This window comes from Acomys russatus, chromosome 18 (genome assembly GCF_903995435.1).
Source record: "Acomys russatus chromosome 18, mAcoRus1.1, whole genome shotgun sequence".
Lineage (NCBI taxonomy): Eukaryota > Metazoa > Chordata > Mammalia > Rodentia > Muridae > Acomys > Acomys russatus.
This window is the reverse complement of record NC_067154.1, coordinates 39,150,497-39,163,608: the sequence shown is the minus strand read 5'-3', so window position 1 is coordinate 39,163,608 and position 13,112 is coordinate 39,150,497. Positions and strand designations below refer to the sequence as shown.

The 13,112-nt window shown below is 35.3% G+C and overlaps 1 non-coding gene across 1 annotated transcript; it reads right to left on the bottom strand.

Moving 5' to 3' along the window:
* Positions 1 to 1,757: 1,757 nt before the first annotated feature.
* Positions 1,758 to 1,864, bottom strand: LOC127202430 (U6 spliceosomal RNA). The gene has a single exon (XR_007832310.1). It is a non-coding gene; the product is annotated as a U6 spliceosomal RNA (small nuclear RNA).
* Between the last annotated feature and the right edge of the window lie 11,248 nt (positions 1,865 to 13,112).

Below are 13,112 nucleotides of genomic sequence, written 5' to 3'. Positions count from 1 at the left end.
TGCTCTAAATAAGGACTTCAAATATTACATTAAGGAGATATAGAGAAAGTGGACAGCCTTGTCATGTCCCTGATTTTAGTGAAATTGTTTTAAGTTTCTCTCCACTTAGTTTGATGTTGGCTATAGGCTTGGTGTATATTGCCTTTACAATGTTTACATATGTGCTTTATATCCCTGATCTTTCCCAGACCTTTGACATGCATGATTGTTGGATGTTGTCAAATGATTTTTCAGCATCTAAGGAGATGATCATGTGGTTTTTTTTCTTTCGGTGTAGATATATGATGGATTACATTGATGGATTTCCATATATTGAACCATTCTTGTATACCTGGAATAAAGCCTACTTGGTCATGGTGAATGATATTTTTGATGTGTTCTTGTATTCAGTTTGCAAGTATTTTATTGAGTGTTTTTTCATCAGTGTTCCTAAGGGCAATGACTCTGAAATTCTCTTTTTTTAATTGAGTATTTGTGTGGCTTATGTATCAAGGTGACTGTGGCCTCATAGAATAAGTTTGGTAATATTCCTTCTGTTTCTATTTTGTGAAAAACTCAAAGACAATTGGCATTATCTCTTTTTTGAAGGTCTGGTAGAATTCTGCACTAAATCCATCTGACCCTGGGTTTTTTTTGGTTGGGAGAACTTTGATGACTGCTTTTATTTCCTTAGGAGATATAGGACTATTTAATTTATTTACCTGATCTTGATTCAATTTTGGTAACTGGTAGCTATCAAGTAAATTGTCCATTTCATTTAGATTTTTTTATTAATACTTTTATTTTATTATACATGTATAAAGCAAACTACATACAGCAGGGAGAACCATGTGACAATCATGAGAATAATGAGTTCTATACATGTCACATTCATAGTGAACTGGCCATCTGCTTTCGTCCAGTTTGAAGTGTCTTTCCTGTCTTGTTGGGTCTAAATTCCAGAATGAGATTCAATATCTATCCTATTTCAACTCTAATAGCTTAACTTCTTTAACTTAATCTAAGACAATCTTGTCCCCTAATCAACTAAGCTTGGCTGTAAAACTACACTATCTTGCATTTGTGGTTCAGTTTCTAAATGTTGAGAGATTCCAGGCTTAGGAGGAGATTGGAATGGTGGTCCAAATTGGGTCAGAAGTTTTCTACAATGTTGTCCAGGAAGCTGTCCAAATCTGATGAGTAAAAGCAACAGAATCATCCGGGACTAGAACTAGGAGGATGCAAGATGTCAGTGTCCATCGTACCTGGGGCAATGATTCCTGTCAAGTCAGATCCAGCTGGATATTTTGTTCTGAAAACATAATTTATCACAAGCATTATACAATTCTAACATTATAATTGTACGAGGTGTGCAGGATGCACAGAACAATTAAAGCTAGATTTCTGGTCATTGTATGGGTCGACATAAGGCATTTGCAAGTCTTCCTTCATGCCTAACTATTGGTGTACTCTAATACTTAGTCACAGAGAATCTGTTGTCAACATGAGGCCTCGCTATGCCTTTACATTTATATCTCTGCAGGTCTCAGAACTATTCCCATGTAGTGGGATTAGGAGTATAAATTGCCTGCTTGTTCTGTAGTTTGAGTTCTTTACATCTCAATTGTAGCTCCCTCTTTCTTCCTCTCCCAATTCCACCCCCTCCCTCATCTACCCTCTCCCATCCCCTCTCTCCTCCCTACATTTGCGGGACTCTGTCCAGTGTCCAACTTTAAGTCTCTGTAACTGCCCCTATACCCTGCTGGGTGGAGTCTTTCAAAAATATGGAATGCTTCACAAATTTGCTTGTCATCCTTGCACATGAGCCATGCTAATCTTCTCTGTACCATTCCAATTTTAGTATATGTGCTGCTGAAGTGAACACTCATTTAGATTTTCAAATATTGTGGCATATAGGCATATTTGGGCATTTAAGTAAGCCCAAATGAGTCTTTGGATTTCTTCTATGTCCATTGTTATCTTTCCCTTTTGATTTCTGATTTGCTGACTTGAGTACTCTCCCTCTGCCTTTTAGTTAGTTTGGATAAAGGTTTGCCTAACTTGTTGATTTTCTCAAAGAACCAGCTCTTGGTTTTGTTGATTCTTTAAATGGTCTCTTTGTTTCTAATTTATTGATTTCAGTCCTGAGTTTGATGATTTCCAGCCTTTTACTCCTCTGCTTCTTTTTGTTTTAGCGCTTTCAGGTGTGCTGTTAAGTTGCTGGTATGGGATCATTCCAATTTCTTTATGAAGGTGCTTAGTTCTACGAACTTTTCTCTTTTAATTGCTTTCATTGGAATCTATGTGTTTTGGTAAGTAGTGCCTTCATTTTCATTGAATTTTATGAAGTCTTTAATTTCTTTTTTTATTTTGTATCTGCCCCAGAGGTCATTCAGTAAGGAATTATTCATTTCCCATGAGTTTTTAGGCTTTCTATTGTTTCTGTTGTTTTTGAGTTCCAGTTTTAATCCAGGTGGTCTGATAAGATACAATGGCTTATTTCTATCTTCTTGTATATGTTGATGCTTGCTTTATGGACTAGTACTGTGAATTGTTGAGAAGAAGGTGTATTCTTTTGAGTTTGGGTGATATGTTATGTAGATATCTATTATGTACATTTGATTTATGACATCTATTAGTTCATTATCTCCCTACTTAGTTTCTGTGTTGATGATCCATCTATTAGTGAGAGTGGGGAGTTGAAGTCTGCCAGTATTAATGTGTAGGTTTCAAGCATGATTTAAGCTTTAGTAATGTTTCTTTGATGAATGTGGGTGCTCCTGCATTTGGGGTATAAATGTTCAGGATTCAGATGTCCTTTTAGATTATCTTTCATTTGATGAGTATGCAGTGTTCTTCCCCTCTCTTTTGATTAGTTTTGATTGAAAGTCTATTTCATTAGATACTAGAATGGCTACTTGAGCTTGCTTCTTGGGTCTGTTTTCTTGGAATACCTTTTCCCCAGACCTTTACTCTGCGGTAATGTCTATCTTTATTGCTGAGGTGTGTTTCTTGTATGCAGGGGAACAATGGGTCCTGTTTTCACATCCATTCTGTTAGCCTGTGTCTTTTTATTGGGGAGTTGGGACTATTGATGTTGAGAGATATTAATGACCAGTGGTTGTTAGTTCCTGTTTTTATTTTAATGTTTGTGTTGATATAGTGTGTGTGTGTGTGTGTGTGTGTGTGTGTGTGTGTGTTATGTATGTGTGTGTATGTATGCGTGTGTTTGTGTATTTCTTTTTCTTTTTTTCTTTTGGCTTTGCAGATGTGGAGTTATTTATTTCCTGTGTTTTCCTGGGTGTAGATAGTGTCCTTGGGTTGGAGTTTCCCTTCTAGTATCTTCTGTAGGGCTGGACATGTGGCTAGGTACTGATATAACTTGATTTTGTCATGGAATATCTTATTTTCTCCATCTATGGTGATTGAATGTTTTGCTGTGTATAGTAGTCTGGGTTGGCATATGTGGTCTCTTAGTGTCTGCATTACATCTGGCTTTCATAGTCTCTGTTGAAAGATCAGGTGTAATTCTGAGAGGTTTGCCTTTATATGTGACTTGGCTTTCTTTGCTTGCAGCTGTTAATATTTTTCTTTGTTCTGTGCATTTAATGATTTGATTATTATTTGGTGGGAGGATTTCTTTTCTGATCCATTCTATTTGGAGTTCTTTAGGCTTCTTATATGTTTGTGTGCATTTCTTTCTTTGGGTTGGGGAGATTTTCTTCTATGATATTGTTGAAAATGTTTTCTGGTCTGTGGAGCTTGGAGTCTTCTCCTTTTTCTATTCTGATTATTCTTAGGTTTGGTCTTTTTATAGTGTCTCAGAGTTTTTGGATGTTTTGTGTCAAGGAAGTTTTAGTTTTAACCTTTTCTTTGACTGATGTATCAATAACTTCAATTGCATCTTCTACACTTGAAATTTTCTTTTCCATCTCTTGTATTCTGTTGGTGTTGCTTGTGTCTGTGGTTCCTGTTCTCCTCCTTAGGTTTTCCAACTCCAAGATGGCCTCAGATTGTATTTTCTTTGTTGCTTCCAATTCCCTCCTTAGGTCTTGAATAGTTTCACTTGTTTCTTTTGGTTCTTTCACCTATTTGATTGAATTGTCCTGTAATTCTTTATAGGATTAATTCAACTCCTGCCTTTATTTTAATGTATTTTCCTATATTTGTTTGAGTGATTTATTTTCCCCCTTCAAGGCTTCTATCATTTTTAATCTCCCCAGATGTAAACTCTTCTTCTTGTGCTTCACAAGTGTTCCTATCTCCTGGGATTGCTGTAGTGGGACCACTGGTTTCTGGTAATGTAATATGGCTCTGAGTTTCACTGCTCATCTTTTTGCTCTGGCCTCTAACCATATGGTTGTCTCAGGTGTTAGCAGGCATGAAGGTTCCTCCAGTGGTGTCTCTGTCTATATCCCATATGGGCCAGGGAGGTTTGGAGCTGGCAGAGAGAGCTACAAGTTGAAAGCTATGTGCTAGAGCTCCCCTGAGCTGTTCTCAGGATGATGGACACTGGGTGCTGGAGCTTGCACATAGCTCAGCTCTCCTGGGTTCCCTGTCTGTGTCCCAGTTGGGTCAGGCAGGAGAGAAGCAGGCTGAAAGCACCTTGGGTACCTCTCAGGCCTACTTGGTACGATGGATGATGTGTGTTGTAGCTGAAGCCCAACTCACCTCTTGGTTCACTTTCTGTGACTCAAATGAGCCAGACCAGTATGCAGTGGGCAAGTGGAGAGAGGTCCAAGCCCAATTCTGCTCAGATGACCCACAGGCTTTCTCAGGCTATCAGCTAATGTGCGCTGAGGCCCTAACCCAACTCAGCTCTGACTGTTTGCTCTCTGTGTTCTAGATGGGCCAAGATGGTGAGCAGTGGGAGGGCAGAGAGAGATCCAAGCCTGAAGTTACTTGAGTATTCCACAGGTCTCATCAGGATAGCAACTAATGTGGCTTCTGTCTGCACCCGACTCAGCTCTCCAGACTCAGTTTTGCTGCACCTATCCTCTGTTCCCCAGGAGGCCTTCTGCCTCCATGAGTATTTGGAGGAATGCATGGTCCTTGAAGTTTGTAACTCCTGAACTCGGGGGATGTTAGGCTGAGATTGAATTGGGGGTTGGGTCCATTCTGATCTTCCTCAACTCTCTACCTTCAGTCAGTTTCACAGCCTCAATTCCTATGGTTCTTAGACATGGTGCTCACTGGGTGCCAGCATCTTAGATTCTCTCTCGAATTAGAATCAAAAGTTTGATTTTTTTTTTTTTTTTTTTTTTTTTTTTTTTTTTTTTTTTTTGATGATGAAGGAACAGCCTGTGATATGGAAACTCTTACTTGTCAACTCTTACTCATACTGGCATTGGAGGAGTTGACTATTTTTGTCCAAATCTGAAGATGTGTTAAGGTGGATGCTTTACACCTATTTTAGCCTTAAATACAAAAGACTTTTGCTGACTTTGATGTAAGAAACTCCTCTAGCCTTGACGAACTGCGGTCTTATATACTTTAGTAAAAATAAACAATTGCTTTTAAGAATGAACATCTTCCAATACACAATCTTCTTACTTTTGTGATTCTATGTTGATAATAGTAAGCAAAATGACAAAATTAATGTAGCACAACTAAGCCTGATTCAAAAAATCAATTGCATGCCTTCCCAAGGAAGAACTATAGTATACTTTAAGTTATAATGTGAGTACTGAAACTGATATTGAACAAGGTATAGAGATAAATCTACATAGACTATAACTTCATCAACAAAAGAAATAATGCAGACAAAGCATAAAGAAAGCAGTTTAAAATTGCTAAGAAATAGCTCAAGTTCTAGTTACTTTTCTGAATTGGCAATCATGAACTTTAACTAACACAATCTATTTTACAATTATATTATTACTTTCTATTATTTATACAGTTTCTTTATAATTATGTAAGTCATGGGATGTTGGGCATGGTCTGGCAGTTCAATTCTCTTAATAGTTTGAGATTATTTTGGTTGCTTACATGGGAATCAAAGCGGGGACCCAGTACATGCTACAAAAACATGTTATTATCAAGTTATATACCTAATTCTTTTTTAAGGTATTGTGAGTTGTATATATAAAACTTAAGTTTATATATTATAATTATAAATAACATTTTATCCAATTTATTATTATTAAAGACTCCCTTAAGATTTATATGTTCAATCACTGCACTACTTCTCCACCATTATGGTGTACCCCACAAGGGTTGCTTAATTTTAGGCATACTTTTCTATTTTTGGAAGCTTTACTGGTCTCTTAGTAAGAACATGAAATCCATATTGGAATGGTAGTGGCAAACCTCGCTTACATAAATAATTGTTATCTTGCATAATGTATAACCTAGTCGAGCTCAAACTATAATTCACTAGTAACAATATGTAAGTAGGAGGCTGGATAAAATGCTAGCATATTAATACTCCCCAGAGATCACCATGTGTAGAATGTTGCATTGTATGACATCATGTTGTTAACAGGCTTCCTTGCTCTTCTCCATTTGAAAAATCAATGGACGCAGTAAACCATATTATTATCATACTCAAGTTTCAATAGCTTAAGTTGGAATTAATATACTTAAGTTAGTAGTCATGTGCAAGCAAGTACACAAAGAATCTGTCCACAGTGCCAAGGATGTTGTCAATTTGAAGTCTGCATCCTTTGGAAACATCTCTAATGTTAGCCTGTTATAATCTTTTGTTTAACGCAGAGATTATTTTGCTCATAAGGTTACAGGTAGCAATGCTTGGCCACATTTTTAGTTGTCACACTGAGTTTGAAAATATCTAGTGAAACTGCTGTGCTTTCTAAACTTTCCAAAGAAATTTTGATGATCTAAAATATGAAGATGCCTGCAACATAAATACCTGGTACACTAGATTTTCATCCTTTCAAGGGAAAGGACAAAGCCTGAAGGATTTTAGAGGTTCGTTCATTTGTTTGAAGTTATGATAATATTTTAAGAAGAAATAGAAACCTTAGAAATTTTAGACCAAAGATACCCAAGTTATTCAGAAGAAATCTTTCAGGAGATATAAATAAATTAAGTAGACAAGGCATGCCACCATGCTCTGTCCATCTCCAGAAAGGTGCAGCCTGGTAACACCAGATGCTGCTGCCATTGGATCAGCTCATTTTCCAAAGACACCAGATGCTGCTCTCATGGGATCAGCTCATTTTCCAAAGAATCCAGAAATCCCTTAAAATTTCAATGGTTGTAATTATAGCAAGACAGAAAGCAAAAACATTACATCTGGAAGTCAAATTAGAATTTTATAATATTCTACAGTATATTCTTTTAAAATATTTTATAATTTTGTTATTTCATACATGGATACAGTTAAATCTGGATATATATATATATATGTATATCTCCCTTATTTACTACATCAAAGTGGTCTTTTATAATGCTCTGTAATCTATTCTCTTCTAATGTAATATTTTTGTTATTTCATATACAATTAAATATGATTTTATATATACATATTTACATACACACACACACACTATTTACTACCTCAAACTCTCTTACACACCCCCAACATGTTCAACTCCAAATTTCAGATGTTTTTTTTCTTTGTTTTTTTTTAATGCTAATATGCATTGCTAGTGGTGACCATATTTATGTGGATGTGGGAACATCTACTGAAAGACAGAAAACCTACCAATGATCACATCCTCAAATATAGAATGATTCTCTTTCCTCTAACAACCATCCATTACTGGTGCCTCCCCAGAAACCTGGTTATAAGTTTTTAAACCTGTTTTTGCAGTTCTGACTGACATGGCACCATTCATCAGACGTTTTCATATATTCCATTCACTAACGACATTAGCTGTGCTTATGTGGGTATTCATACAGTTCTTGATTTTTCGAAGGGAATGAGCACATCTTTAGCTGCACTCTTTACTAAAGGTCCTACTCATATATTGATGATTCGTATTCATGCATTTTGACTTGATTTATTGATCTTTGTTCTGTTCTTTAGCATCTTTCCCTATTGAGATGAAACATGTTCAAAGTCATTTAGAAGCTCATATTAGTCCAGTGTCAGTGCTTTCTACATTAAAAGTGTTAAACTGCATAGATTAGAGACTTCTGATCCAACAGTTAATACACTTTATTTCTTTTCTTTGTTTCTCAACTCTTTTTGCTGTTTTTTTTTTTTTTTATTTATCACCACTAAATTGATTACCTAAGGATTTAGGGAATTAAACATGTGAAACATGGCTTATGTAGTATAAAATAATTTAAATATGAGATTTTTTTTCTATAAAAATAAAGGTCTTTGGCATAGGCTTGCTATTCTGATCTGGGTATATTAGGTTGCACTTGAAAACTCATGTCTAAAATTTCACATAATTGCACAATTCTTAGAAATTATTTTTTCTTGGTAGATGAACAAACTAAGTTAAATATCAGAGAATGACTTGATAAGTATCACATCATTTGGAAATTTTGGAACTAAAATTTAAGAGCTGGAAATTTGGACAATGCCCTTTCATTTTCACCACATTTTAAAGTTCAAGGGAATAAATGTGTTGAAATTAAGTACAACCTGGAGGGCAGGTATGGTCAGGGTGGGGTGCAGATAATGTTCTTTTGTTGCTGTTGATCACCCTTACAGAATCTCTGCTTAAGTGCGATTCTTGCTCTTTCTTCAAGTCTCAACACACACACACACACACACACACACACACACACACACACACACACACACACACACTCTATTCCAAACATATGATGTCAGCTAATAAGTTTACATGCTGTATAATGTGTCCCCTCTCTGGGGTTTGGAGCAAGCGTGTCCCAGCACTCCTTACTCTCAGGTTATACTGACATCAGCTCCCATCCTTATCCTGTGACCAGTGGTGAGACTTAGGTTAAGTACTTTTGTCTTCCCCACTCTCTTCTGAGCAATTAACCCAATTTATACGCATTTTTAGCCTTTAAATTTAGTGTAATTATCAGTGGCAATTGTTATTTAGCTCCAGTCCAGATTGCTAAATCTTTTGCACATTTGCAAATGTTAGCAATTAAATTGCTCTACTTAGAATTTCATTTTTCAGAAAATAAAAATGTAAACTTGAAAAGGTTTTAGCAATAAGAATATATTTTTTTTAACTTAATTTAGAAAATCCCATTTAACTACAGAAGGGTTTCTATTAATACAGTAGAAACATAATTTATTTGTGAATTAGCATTTATTCTCAGGCAGTTAAAGGAAAGAATTTATTTCTTAGAGAAAAGAGGTCCCTTTTTCTTTTTCTTTTTTTCTTTACAGTAAAATGGACTTATTGCATTAGTCATCTGCAGTGTGAAGAAACTAATAATTGTTTTTATGCTATTCAAGCCACTTAATTTAGTAAACCTATAATTGAAAAGTGAATTTTGCAATAAAACAGTATAGCTCAGTCTATGTTGCTATGGGAAAGTAAAGTGCTTCCTCCTACTTTAGTTTATTAATTTTCAAATAATGCTCAAGGGTGTGTTATGATAGTTCTTTACAAGGTAGTAAATGCATAGTTATCCAGACTGTCTGGTTGCAAACTAATCAGCATTGAAACCTGAAGCACTTAGGCTAGCTATTCCTCAAATCAAGCAGCTTGAAAAGCTATTTCCACACTGAACCTGGTACACAGCCATACGGAAATAACTTCACAATAACAACCATAATCTAAAACAACCCCCTTCTTGGCACTCTCTTGTAAACAAGACAGTCCAAACTTTAAAATGTGGTGTTAGAAAAGGAAGTTGGGAGAATATAATGAAAGGAGCAACCTGAAAGAACAAAGGAAATTCAAGGTAGATCTGTACAAATAACTAAGCATTTCTGTGATGAGAAAAATTACAAGTACAGGATATTATATACGAAATAGCCAATAGTTTCCAAGTCAGAAAATAATAGTCAAAAGTGCGTATGTCAGATCTCTTTCATGTCTCTTTCTTTCTTTTTTCTTTTCTTTTCTTTTCCTTTCTTTCTTTCTTTCTTTCTTTCTTTTTTTTTTTTTGCACTCCATTTTATATCACATTTGCAGTGATATGTTTGAGGAAGAGTCACATTTTAAAATTAATATTAACATTAAAACTCACAATAATAGAAAAGTGTTACAGTTCATGGGGTGAAGAAAGCATAAGAGTACAAGAAATTCCAAATGTTTATTCAGAGTTTGACATAGCCAGATCACAATTGACTTTAAAGTTATCTCTAGACAGGTGTTTTCCAAAGACAAATAGAATAATTACAACTCTTCTCATGAAAAACTATTATTTTTGTAAATATAGCAAGTACAAAATCTCTAAATGCATAATAAGAGTGTATTAACTCTTTTGGGTGTCAATTGAACATCTCGGGTAAATACAGGAAAAATATCCCCTGCATCAAGTATGGCAGAATGTAGGAAGATCAGGGAGAAAACATGGTTGTTTTGGAAAACTAAAAGCTACAGTTTAATAACTGTAAAATTTGGCCTGACTGTTGAGTAACATAAAAAGAAAGTGGTGATTGATGGACAAACTCCCATAGCAAATACAATTTCCTGTGGATTTGACTCCCTGTTTGTGACAGTAGGATTCAGCCATGGACAGCAGTCCTGTGAAATAAATACACTTTAAAAGTGTGCAAAGGATTATAGTTTGTCACTGGTACATTCTTGAAAAGTTACAGGCATGCATGAGGTTTTCTTTCTTTCTTTCTTTTTCTTTGAGATTGTAATTTAACTACAATTCTCCCTTTCCTCCTACAAACCCTCCCTTAGGTACCTCCCCACTATCCTTCAAAGTCATGGCATCCTTTTTTTATCATGACTATGTGCATCTATAATATATATCATATTTATTTACATTTATAAATATCTATCTATATTATATCTATCTATCTATCTATCTATCTATCTATCTATCTATCTATCTATCTATCTATCCCAGTAGGATGTATATCCTAAATATAATCTGTTGAGTTCATATAATGTTACTTGCATGTAAGTTTTTAGAGTTGAGAATTTAGCACTGGACAAGCAATTAATGTACTCGTCCTTGGGGAAGAATCATCTGTTCAACTCCTAGATTCACTCAGTTGCCTGTAGTTCTTTGTGTACAATTGAAACCTCATGGGCTTTTCCCTGTCCAGTTTGGTATGATGGTTGTTGTTTTCCTTGTTCCTTTGTTCTTATACCCACAGGTAAGTGTACTCTTCATCCCTCATTAGGCAAACTTCTTATTGAAATAGGTTGAGACCATTACATCAAATCACAGTCAACCAAAGTGGACAGTTGTGAATCCTGATCCATTGGACACATCTATAAAGCGCCCCTGACCCTGAAACTCAGGGAACATTGTGAAAAGGTGTGTGTTGGGGGATTCTAAGAGGCAGAAGGACAGGGACTTAGCTGCGAGATCATGTCTCCCAGTGACATAAGAATCTATACCCTATATGTCTCACCAACATGACTACACAAATATGAGCATGCACGAGTTTTGTCCATTCATATTGATTTTTCACATTTCAGTATTCTGTAATTTCATAACTTCATTTATGCTGACTTTTATGTTAAATTCTATTTATGTTAACTTTTCTTAACAATTTTTTCATTTGCCATGATACAATTTATATTGCAGCTTTATAGTTTGTCTTTGTTTTTGTTTTTCTTTCCTGTTTTATACATTTTATTGAGTTTTGAATTCCTTGAAATTGTGATTGTTAAAGGACAAGATATAAAACAGGAAATTAAAACCTGTGGCTGGCTGTAACTTACAAAACTGGAAAGCCATGTAACTGCATAAGATCATTTTTCACACTTTTAACATAATGTACTGATAGAACAGGTATAGACCGACTCATTTTAATGTAGCATGTATCTTTTTTCACCTCTACCTCATCACATCTATTATAATACTCAAGAAAATGGTACTAGTACGAAGAACGTGAGAAATTATCATTGTCGCATTTGTTGTAGCCTATAAATTATTATATGATAACTAAAGTGTGAGTATATAGCATTAACATTAGCCAGGCATGATCATGCATGCCTGTAATCCCAAAACACAGGGAAGCAGAAGCAGGTGGGTCTCTGTGAGTTTGAGGCCAGCCTGGTCTACAAGCATGTCGAGGACAGCCAAGGCTACACAAAGAAACCCTGTCTCAGCAAAACAAGACAAAGCAAAGCAAAGCAAACAATAATACTAACATTTATTGAACCACTCGGTGTTGCTATTTAAAAATGCATACATGCATTCTTCGATCTCATCCTTTATCCTGTTTCATTCTTAACTGCCTGACTACTATTATTTTACATTTGGTATATTTCCATATTTACAGACTTTGTAGTTTATATTTCATGAAGATTTAAGTCTCAAGGATGCCATTAAGGAGATAATGCCATAAGCAGCACAGAAATGACCTTTCCCTCTATTTCCCATTTCATGTAATGAGATGAGAAAGGGGACAAGGAAGAGAGAAGGAAGACCAAAATTAAATCTTCTATACTGAAAATACAACCTTTTAATCTTTAAGTATTGATATTAAAAGCTAAAAGTTTTCCTCCTCCATCTATAATTTCACCTAATTTTAGCTAAGCTTAATTACTTTCCACACAAGTTTCCTTATTGTGAAACTAGATTTTAAATCACTACTTGTAGTCACAGAAAATGACCTTAAAAACCAGAGTAGCTCTCCTGTGAATATTTCTAAATAAAGCTGTTGCAATTTTCCAGTCCAATTTATATAAAAAGGAACAGATCTAGGACAAATAATACTCTTCTGTGTTTATCCTGCAATGAAATATGGAAACTACCAGAACATTCAAGAGCAACTCTCACTCTACAGATTAGGAAATGCTGCTCATAATATTGTGGAAACATAACACACTCTAACTAATGTGTTGCAAGATGATGTCATACATTTTGTATAGTAAAGTAGATAAATACATGTTACATGGCCTTACATAAATTTCCTTTAGAAACAGCTGTATTCAAAGTTAGAAGTGACTAATGAAAGTTGCCCTGAAGTATACTGAAATATAATTTGGTTATTAGTATATTACTGATAATTATCAAAATACTTAAAAATCCCTTTTAGTAAGCAGTTCCACACTATCCTGTGGAAGAATTCTCTTCTACAAAATAAGCAA